The 10,825-nt window shown below is 39.8% G+C and overlaps 1 protein-coding gene across 3 annotated transcripts in view; it reads left to right on the top strand.

Annotated features, from left to right (window-relative positions):
* cep89 (centrosomal protein 89) overlaps positions 1-10,825 on the top strand; it is a 74,875-nt gene that overhangs the window by 63,012 nt on the left and 1,038 nt on the right. The window lies entirely within an intron of this gene.

The following is a 10,825-nucleotide window of genomic DNA, read 5'->3' as shown; positions in this document are numbered from 1 at the left end:
AACAGGTTTATTCCTCAACTGTGAAATTCTTTGTTCAATACATATTCCTCCTAACTCAGTCCTAAATTATTAAACTGAAGATGCCAAAAGTATTTAGAATATTTCTTTTTATATGTTGATAGAGTTGTCAGAGACCACTTTATTTTCTTTTTTTGGTAAAGTTTCATGGTGTGTGTGTGTGTGTGTGTGTGTGTGTGTGTGTGTGTGTGTGTGTGTGTGTGTGTGTGTGTGTGTCAGCCCTCCCGATCTGTGAAATGGCAGCAACACGAAGAGCAGAGGCAGTGACGGTGTGTGTGTGAGGTGGTGACGACGCCCATCGGGCCCTGTGTCCTGTTATTAATCGAGTCAAAATCTGTATTCGCTCAGTCGTGCGAGATCAAACATCTTAATCGTTTATTAGAAAGCACTGAATAACAGCACAGACATACACAATATTCACATGAAAATTTGAAGAAAAGAAGCAATATCATTTCTTAAGTCGCAATAGGGCTTATCAGTACACTGAAAAAACACTGACGTGTGGAAATGGAGCAAGATGCAAACACTGTTTAGTGCAATACTGATTTATTGTATAGCTTTTTGTTCTGGGGGTGTGTACATAATGTTACAATGTGAATAGGTGACGCTGCATTGAACACCCAGTTATATTACTCAATTGTCTGTGCTTCTTCCACTCAAGACAATAAACGGTTGTAACCAGGCTTCATTCTGCTAGGTTCATTACCTCACTGTTGACTCTTCTGCTTCCATAATGTAGCCATAATTTTATGGGCCAGCCATGTCTCCTCATGCATGTTTGTGCAGACAGTAGGTCTGTCCACAATTAAAAGTATTCCATCCAAAAAAAAAAGTCATTACCCATAACTGAGACATTCCTTGTCCACAGATCCACATTGGGCAATTCCTACAGCCACATCTTGGGCGATCGTGGTTCAAGAGTTGGGAGTTTGCCTTGTAATCGGAAGGTTGCCGGTTCGAGCCCCAGCTCGGACAGTCTCGGTCGTTGTGTCCTTGGGCAAGACACTTCGCCTACTGGTGTTGGCCAGAATATGGCCAACACCAGGCGCGATATGGCAGCCTCGCTTCTGTCAGTCTGCCCCACGGCAGCTGTGGCTACAACTGTAGCTTGCCTCCACCAGTGTGTGAATGGGTGGATGACTGGGTGTGTAAAGCGCTTTGGGGTCCCTAGGGGGGACTAGTAAAAGCGCTATACAAATAAAGGCCATTTACCATTACTCTCTGGACCCCATATATCTTTAATTTTAGTTTGGTCTCAGTAGTTTAAGAACATGTGGACCCGCGTTATGATGCCTGCTCAGTGCCACATGGCCCTCAGACACCATTATTAGCTCTCTTGCAAGTATAATGAAGCATTTAGAGCCAAAACTATTCCCCTCAGAAGATAAAGTAAGACAGTAAATGTTTACATTACAGTGATTTTGTTGATATGACCATTTAAAGCTGATACCTTTGCTGATGTTTGTATCTCTTTGCTAAGATAATTGCTCACGCTCCTACCCTACCTAGAGTAAATAGTATCAACTTCACAGCAAGCTGTAAACACAAGCAGCCAAAAAAGGTTTTAAATATCACTTTTTTAAAACATCTCGTCAGTGTCCTATGTCATTGTATATCTGTGTGTTCTGTCCAGTGTATGTATGTGTACAGTGCATTTTTCTCTTTCATCACTGGGTTCAGGACATACATGCTGACATTCTGTAAAGTGGTGGAAACAGCAGATCACACAGCTCTGTTCTAAAATCCTCCCTTCACATAAAATGAGTTAGCCCTCCCTCCCTCCCCAGGATCAGCAATTTCTTCCAACGTTACCACCAACCCCACAGTTGTACACAGTGCTCACAGACGCTGGACTGCTTAGGGTGGAAAAACTGCACCTGATTCTTAACAGGATTCACATGAATACTGCCTGAAGCAATATATTTTCAGTAAATATGATATTATTTGATTGAGAACATGTCAGCACATACTTTACGTTATGTATTTAGTAAATATTTCGTGTATACAGTAGTTGATCGTATATTCTTGGTTCTTTTTAGACTATTGTAGTACGACACCCAGTGAACACTGAGTCTTTGTACTCTGATGCTCCTGAAACAATCTACCGCTTCCCCTTTATTCCCCTGTTAGTCTGTTTTTAGCTCAGTCTCTGAGCCAGCTGCCTGCTGCTATCAAATGAAAGCAAGCTAATCAGATTGTTAGAAGATCCTGTCCTGGTCTGCCCTGAGGGCATCTTAATGACAAATTGTACACATTACCACAGACATTACTAACCTACTGGCTTTACCACACCACAAACCGCTGCACCACTGCCTTTGAGTAACTGCAGATACCCTTGAGTCAGCTTTACCCAGTCATCAGAGTGCATGTGAATGAATCTATGACTGACCTCCAAATGGTGGCACAGAATAAAATGTGTTATTGTGGCAATAGCTGATGGTGAGTAAAATCTTGGTGATTTAAAAAACCAGAAGTACCTTCTTCTCCATTTGAGCGTTACGAGACGATTTAAATGAGAATTGACTAGGGTGAAGACAAACTTCTCAGAACTGAACAGAAGAAAATCTATCTCTGCTTCATTCATTTCTCTCTGATCCACTGCTTTGTATTCTGCCCATGATACAGCAGCAGAGATGCTGATAAGTTGTGATTACCGCCTGCATGCTGAGTTCTGCGTAGCCTCCAGGGAAGCTGCATTGCCTGAGACTTCCAGGAGCTCAGGAGGGGTTTGAGTCTTCAGATCACTTTTTTCCCCTCTAAATGCAGTCCTGTCTTCGCCATATCCAGCCACAAAAAAGCAGAACATAGAAGAGCAGTCCTTATAGAGCTAGCTTCCTCCCAACAAACATTTCAGCTTTTGTTTGATTTCTTTCTGCAGCCTTCTAGCTAAGACCTGAATGCATAATCTGCTCTCACTGTTTGGTGTTTGTTGATAAAACATATTTTTAGCATGTTTTTCAGGATTTTGAGTGGGTGGATTTGAGCTCAGTGATGAATAATTGTTTGGAAATGATGCAATAGATTAAGAACTGCCTGAGAATGGGTTTACACTGAGTTTGTTGTCATATGCTATGTTGTAAAATAGCCATAGATTCCGTTTTGAATTGAGTTTAAGCATCGTTTTAGCTTTAGGTTCAGGTGAACTACAACAGCTAATCTAAAGTCGGTTCGACTTTTTGTCTGATGCAGCATTAATCTCTCCTGTTTTCACTCGTGGGAAAATGAGAAGTGTAAATTGCTGACATTATTTTATGTTAATGTTGTGCACACTTGGAGACTCATGCATAATTAATGCCTATGTCCAAGAATGTGGATAAACATATTTTTTAGCAGTAGTTAATTATCAGGTTCACGAGTGGTTCTGAATCTGCTTTATCCAGCAGAGTAAAGGACCAGAGGGGATAATAGCTGGTTCTCTGTTCCTCTTGAGTTACATGGTTCTGGGCACAAAGGTGTGGTGTATTTCAGGAGGATCATGTAGTGACCAAGATGTTTATGCTTTTAGTGGCTCATCAGGTGGTTGAACGTTATAGAGCAGGGGTCTTGAACTGCAGGCCTCGAGGGCCGGTGTCCTGCAGATTTTAGATCTCACCCTGGGTCAACACACCTGATTCAAATGATTAGTTCATTACCAGGCCTCTGGAGAACTTCAAGACATGTTGAGGAGGTAAATTAGCCATTTAAATCAGCTGTGTTGGATCAAGGACACATCTAAAACCTGCAGGACACCGGCCCTCGAGGCCTGGAGTTCGAGACCGCTGTTATGGTGGAACCTATGTTAAATCTAGTTTCTTTTCCTTGCAATTTGTTTTCCAGCCTAAAGCATGAAGTGAAAGAGGACTGTTACTGACACACAGCAGTGATACTTTTGTAGTCCAAACTGTACATGTAGCTGACATAGAAAATCCATAACCTTTTGTAGACCTCAACCCAACCCAACTCAACACCAAGATGCCATTTCTTCAGGGGTTTTTTTGGTTTTCAGTTACAAAATAATGTAAATTTTAAATTGGTTTGCAGTGTTTGTTATAATAGGTTGATTTTATTTTTAATGATCAATGAAAAATTAAAACTTATATCTATCTGGATGAGTAAAATTTTGTAAATATGTATTTGTATTGCTGTGACTAACTTCTCTTTAGTTAAGGACAAAATACTTGCTTAAAGTCATAATTAAGGAGAGATGCTAGTGTTTTTCCCTGTAGCTGTCTTTCTGCCTTATTTGACTTATGATCCCCAACAGCTCAGAATAACTCAGAATGATGTTAGTGTCTTCGCTGACTGAGACAGGATGGGGGAGGTAAGGAGTGAGATGTTCTGCTGCAGAGCAACAGACCAAATCCTGATATAGCGACAGCTTACTGAAGCTATTATTGTAATGGAGGTTTTCTGGGATGGCAGAGCTACTGCTAAGCCTTGCTAAATACAATAGGTCAGACTGCATCTGTGTGGCTTTTGGCTCCTGCAGCTATCCCACCAAACATACACACTCCTATTGAATTTTCCATCTGTTGTAGCACCAAGATTAATCTTTGTATTCTGTGTGAGTAGTGAGTAGCCTCATAGGAAGCAGCGGTGAGAGCTGTTGCCCCAGGTAACTGTTTGGGTTGGAGGTAATTAGCAGACGTGTGAGTCTTTACTCACCGAAGGCAAAGGACAAAGTGTTTTTTAGCAAAAGTCATTCACTCCGAGGAACATTGTTAATTAGGAATGAGATCATTTTTTTTTCTTCACAGTCAAGTTAATGTTCTCAAGATAAATTTACAGTCTGGAGGGGTTTTTTTTCCTGCCTTTAAAATTGCAGGGAAAATTGGTCATTATAAAAATTTTATGTGTGCCTTTTATAATATATAGGCTTTTGATGAACCGCCAGGATCATAGATTTGTCCAGAACTGTAGTCATCTAGAAGTAAGAAGTCACCAATCAGTAGGAAACTCACACAGCTGGGAATTAAAAAAAAAAAAAGAAGAAGCCTGAAACAAGATTTAAAGGGATCTATTGCACTTTCTTTTCTTTCTTTCTTTCTTTTTTTAATTTTCCATCACTCACAATCAGACAGGCAGATAACTTTATAATTGTTGTGCTGTTTCAGCAGTTTTGGTCTACTCTTGTCTGTCAGTGAAAGAGATATCCATGTCCCAGAAACACAGAAACCCCACCCACTTACAGTTCAAACCTTCTTTTTGGTCAGGAGCAGCCTATCAGAAAAAAGCAGGCTTAAAGGGAGGGTGGCCTTCAAGGGAGAATAGCTAAATGAGCTTGTTTCAGGCAGAAAATTGATTGAGTTGCTAATCAAAGGCCTAATATGAGACCAGATATAAGATAAGATCCTTGAGGTGTTAATTATGCAAAGACACTCTAGTGAGAGCTGGAACGGAAACTATATGATAAAACAGTTATGTCTGTGAAGGTTGTCAGTCATCCAGGTCATCGTAGTCTAAGGAGCTTGTAAAGAAAAGCATCTGGACTTCTTAGAATAGAAGTCCAAACACTTTTCTCTACAAGCTCCTTAGATAAAACAGTTACAATGACAAAAGATTGATCTGTCTTTTACAGGTAAACATAAGGCAACCAGACTTCAGTGGTGGACTTCAGAGAGATGTTCTGATGTACACTTGGAGCTAACCCAGAGTACCAGTAGTAACTTCTACTTAGGCTTATTTCTGAAGCTTTGCTGCACCTTATATGGTCCTCACAAGCAAATTAAGGTTGTCAGACTGACATCATGTGCACAGTATAGTCAGACACAGCATCAACTGGAAAAGTGTCAGAGTGCAAAAGATACAAACAACGTGAGACCATACACACCTGCTTTACAACTTTTAACCAGACACACTGACTCATTTGCTGATGCAGACCTTGAGTTGCTTTGTATTAGTTTGACTTTTTTTTCCCCGTTGAGATTGTTAGAAATTATGATCATTTGCTAAGGTTAAAGTGCTTCCCCACAGTCCTGCCTAAAGCTCAAACAGAGATCTAAACATAATACAGCTAATGCACAAAGGAGTCTAATCGGTGCATCTAAAGTGCATATTTTCAACAATATCGCATAACATGAACAAAATCTAAAGAAAGTAAAGGTTCATAAAGACAGTATTTATTTTCTTTAATAAATGTTGTATCAAATCTGGACACATACACACACACACACGCACACAGACATATATATATACACATGCAGATGTACACTCACCCCTCCAAACGCCTTCAACGCTTATTCCCCTCCGATGCTGCAGGCCCGGATGTACTGTCTACATTGGCTGTCTCTCACCCTTTACCCACCCCTGTTGCTTGTCATGTGTTTCTTTGGTGTATTAAGAGTTTTTTCATGTGCTATGTGCAGAGGTGTTTTTTTTTCTGTTCTCAAACTGATCTCCCTATTGAAGCTCAGTCTGGGGGGAGTTATTTTTTTTTCTCCTTATCTTTCCTCATGTGGTGCATTTTGCATTGTTATACCTCTCTGACCTGTCTTCCCCATGTGATGTTTTTGTGTAATGTATGTATGGTCGGAGGGTAAGATGGCGCCGCCATTGCGTGCAATAGGTCGGCAGCATTAACATGAAATTTCCCCTTGTGGGACTAATAAAGGTATCTTATCTTAAATCAATCAAATCATAAACAGCTGTCCTGCTTGGCAGAGCAAACCAACAGCTAAAGAAATATTGAGGTTATTTATTTTTGTTGTTCACATCATGGTTAGGCAGAACAATTTAGAGTAGGTTCTTCTAAGAAGCCTGACAGCTACATATGAAAGGCTGAACCGAGTAACTTCCCTGGGCACAGAAAATAAACTCAGTTAGTGGGAAATGAACTCAGATGGGTTTTTTTCCTCACTACAGGCAGACCACATCTACATTTTTGGACTGACACTGCTCATTTTGTACCCGTGCTGTGACCAAACTCAAATGTCACCACATCTCACACTGAGCTAATGAGGCAAACAAGTCATCTTCACTTTGAGTGTTTAAAAGTTGGAAAAATACTTCAGAAAAGTCAAATTTTATGGTTTTGTTTCGGTGTTGAATGCGTGAATGTTGCCACATCTGAGCCGTCAACAATCATCTCCCTCTGACAGTTATTCCCATATCATCTAAATGCAATATAACACCCTGGCCGAGCAGAGTGATTGCTGCTTTATTTAGAAACACTCCACTTTTTCCTGCATTGTGCCTGGTGAGTTAATTTCATGAGGAAGTGCTCGTCTGCTCCAACTAAAAAAAAAAAAAAAAAAATCCCTACTGACATGGAGGTAAGTGTTGTGGTCAATGCGATTTAAAGCCTTCAGGGAGACTGATTTTAAAAGCTTTATGTTTTATTTATAATCTCTAATTGAGGAAGGTAGCTCTCTGTGTGCTTGTGAGATTTGTGATGTCTAATCCAAGTCCGGCCAGATGCCACAGAAAGTGATGAAGTTTATAACACTCGTGCTTGTTTGTCGAAAGCCCCTGATTATCAGCACAGTCTAATTAACTGACTATTCAACCAGAGGCTGTTTATTAAACACATCATAGGTCAATCTGGTTATAAACTTTTGCTACTGAATCGCAGAAGGAAGAGAGTTATAGTGCCGTAAAGCCTGATGCTCAGTCACTGCAGTATTGAGCCTTTAAAAAGCGTTTGCTCTAGTTAATGTATATTTGTATAGCAACAGAAAAATGCATCTGGTCAGCAACTAGTATTTTTTTGTTTTTATGGGTTTTAAAAAAAATATCTGTTACATGTTCAGAAAATTTGATTCACATCTTGTTATCTTTTAACTCAGGTTTTCTTTTCCTGCTATAAGTTCTTTCCATTAGAAAAGATCCAGGATCACTCTCAATATACCAAATACATCACCTGTTGTTTGTGTAACGTTTCTAATTTGACTGCTGGCTTGTTGCTGACATTAAGAATGCACATCAGATGGCAGGCTAGACTCACATGAATAAATAATTGGGCATTCGTGTGTAGAATATATATTTTTAAAAAGGATCAAAGTCTTATTTAAACTGTCAGTGCAATCGATTGCAGTTGCTGTCATTAATGGATCAGGAAGACATTTAGTCCTCAGATTATACCCATGTTTGTTTGGATTGTAAGCAGTTAATGTTGTGATCAGCTGAATGTTAAACCCTTGCTGATATGACTGCTGGCATTAACCTTCAGGCTTATACATTCACACACACATGCATAAACACACGACTGATGGATTTTTTCAATTAGTTCTTGACTAAAAGCCCCACAGTGAATCTTGTGTTTATAGAGATCGTAATGTTTCATTTTCTATCTAATATGGAGAGGTGTCCATTTAACTTAATGAGCTTTTCAGTAGCTGCAGTTTGTATTGCTTTATGTTTATTTATAACAATACCTTTTTAGCTAACCTTTCTATTACAAAGCACTGATTTTCCACACATTCTCAATCTATCTTAATGCATACTCCTATTTGCACAGTATACTCTTCATTTTGGAGTGCCTGCACTGTGAAATTCACCCAAACCAACAACTACATTTCTGTTCTATTACATTCTGATGGGGTGCTATGTGTGCTTCTCTTTTTAAATCATAATATACAATGCCTCTGGTGCTGCTTTAGATATAATTGAGAAAGAAGATGAAGCATGCACTTCCCAGCAACCCAGAGTGATGTAAGGACAGCAGAGGACTGTTGCCGCAGCCATTGCATCCCCATTATCTGCGATGGTGATGACAGGTTTACGGTAGAAACCTACAGTCTGTTTTGGATAGTGTTTTCGAAAAGAAAAGCCCCTTCCTCGCTTATTATTATATACAAACGTGCCATTATTCACTGTATTTAAACATTTTCCTTCATTCTTCAGTTTCTTGCTTTAATGCCAACTCCACTTCACTTGATTAGCCATTATTTTATTGAAAACTGATGCTGCAAAACTGAAAAACTGTTTGACATTCTTTCTGTTTTTTATGCTTTTTGACTTTATTTCGTGCTGATCTCACAGAGATTCAAAGTTCTTTCTGAATCTGGTTGTTGTTTTTTTAAGCTGAATGACTCCAGAACTGAAATAATCATAATTACACCTTCCTCCAACAGAAATAGTATTGAACTCTCTTCTAGTCTGAGCTTTGTGTTTGCAAAGAGGCTCAAAACCGAAAAGACTCTGAGCTCTTGTTTAATATACAGGCATCTAATATCATGCATTTCTGTTTAATTCTTCTTAGACACATGTAAAAAATTCAGCCATTCCTGTCACAGTCCGATTTAGAATAGGTCATCCATCCTCTTATTTGTTTCTGACTTGATTACCATAGTGGACTTTATTCAGGCTTTAGCATACACAGAATGCATGTCATTCAAAATGTCGCTACCAGAGTTTTAACACGAAGAAAAAAGAGTGACCATCAATGGCCTTCAATGACCACAAAAATTTCAGCACTTGTTGCAAAATTTCATCTTGAAAATTGAGACAATGTCATAAATTGCAGGGACAAGGTAAAAAACTTGGGCGTGTGGTTTGACGTGGTGCTCTCCTTCAAGTCTCATGTAAAAGAGATAACAAAGACCACCTTTTATGATTTGAGGAACATAGCCAAAATCAGACAGGTTTTGTCAAGCGACACTGCAGAGGTTCTTGTCCATGAATGCTCTTCTTTCTGGGCTACCAAAGAAAATTTTAGAGGTCTACAGATGGTGCAGAATGCAGCTGCTCGCATTATAACAAGAACCGGGAAATACATTACCCCTGTACTGAGATCTCTTCATTGGCTACCTTGTCAGGTTTGAGCAGATTTTAAGGTCCTGCTGCTCACCTACAAGGCTTCAAATGGATTGGCACCTTCATACCTCTCCGACCTTTTACACCTTTGCGTTCCATCCCGTGCTCTACGATCTCAGCACTCTGGCCTTCTAAAGGTTCCTAGAGACAGAAAAAAGACAATTGGAGAGCGTGCTTTTTCTTTTCGTGCCTTAAAGTTACGGAAAGTCATAGCAAAAGGAGCAAAGCAGCCCAACATTCAAAATCAGAATATTTTATTAATCCCGGAGGACATTATGTTGTCACAGTCGCTCCATGACACTAAGAACAGTACCTAACTAAGTTAAATAAAATAATACAAAATATAGCAAAAAAGCTCTAATTACAAATCTCCCAGTATATTACACTACTATACTATTATATGCTATTATACTAAAATTAAATGTATACAGTTGACACTGAGGTGCCCCTCTTATCATTTTGACTTTTTATTATTGCTGTAGAGGATGCGATATTAATGGTGTGCAACGATTGCAGTGTGTACTTGGGCTTTAGATAGAGGAACTGTACAGAGAGATGACCTCAGGCAGGAATGATTTCCTGTGTCATTCAGTGGTGCATTTGACTAATCTCAGTCTCTCACTGATTGTGCTCCTGTGACTGGCCAGTACGTCATGGAGTGGGTTGGAGGTATTGTCCAGCATTGTCCTTATCAAGGACAACATCCGCTTCTCTGACGCCAGCTCCACCCCCACAGTGTTACTGGCCAGTAACTGATCGGTTTATTGAGTCTGTTGGCATCTGCGATCCTCAACCTGCTGCCCCAGCATGAAACAGCATAAAGTATGGCACTCGCCACAACACGACTCATAGAAAATCCTGACCATTGTCATCCAAACAGTTCAACTATGAAAATCTGAAGATCATCTAGGTGTGTTCTGACAAAATTCAGATTCCTCCTGCTCCTGACAAATGTAAACCAAATCCATGTTTCTAAAAATGGTGATGATTTGATTGAGCAGGGGTGGGAGTGATCAGACCTGTGTGCCCACTTTAGCTGCCAAGGGGTGTAAATTCAGTTTACACAGGTCCAGTT

This window comes from Rhamphochromis sp. 'chilingali' (assembly GCF_963969265.1).
Source record: "Rhamphochromis sp. 'chilingali' genome assembly, chromosome: 6".
Classification (NCBI taxonomy): Eukaryota; Metazoa; Chordata; class Actinopteri; order Cichliformes; family Cichlidae; genus Rhamphochromis; species Rhamphochromis sp. 'chilingali'.
The sequence above is the reverse complement of the archived record's forward strand: the minus strand, read 5'-3'. Positions and strand labels throughout refer to the sequence as shown.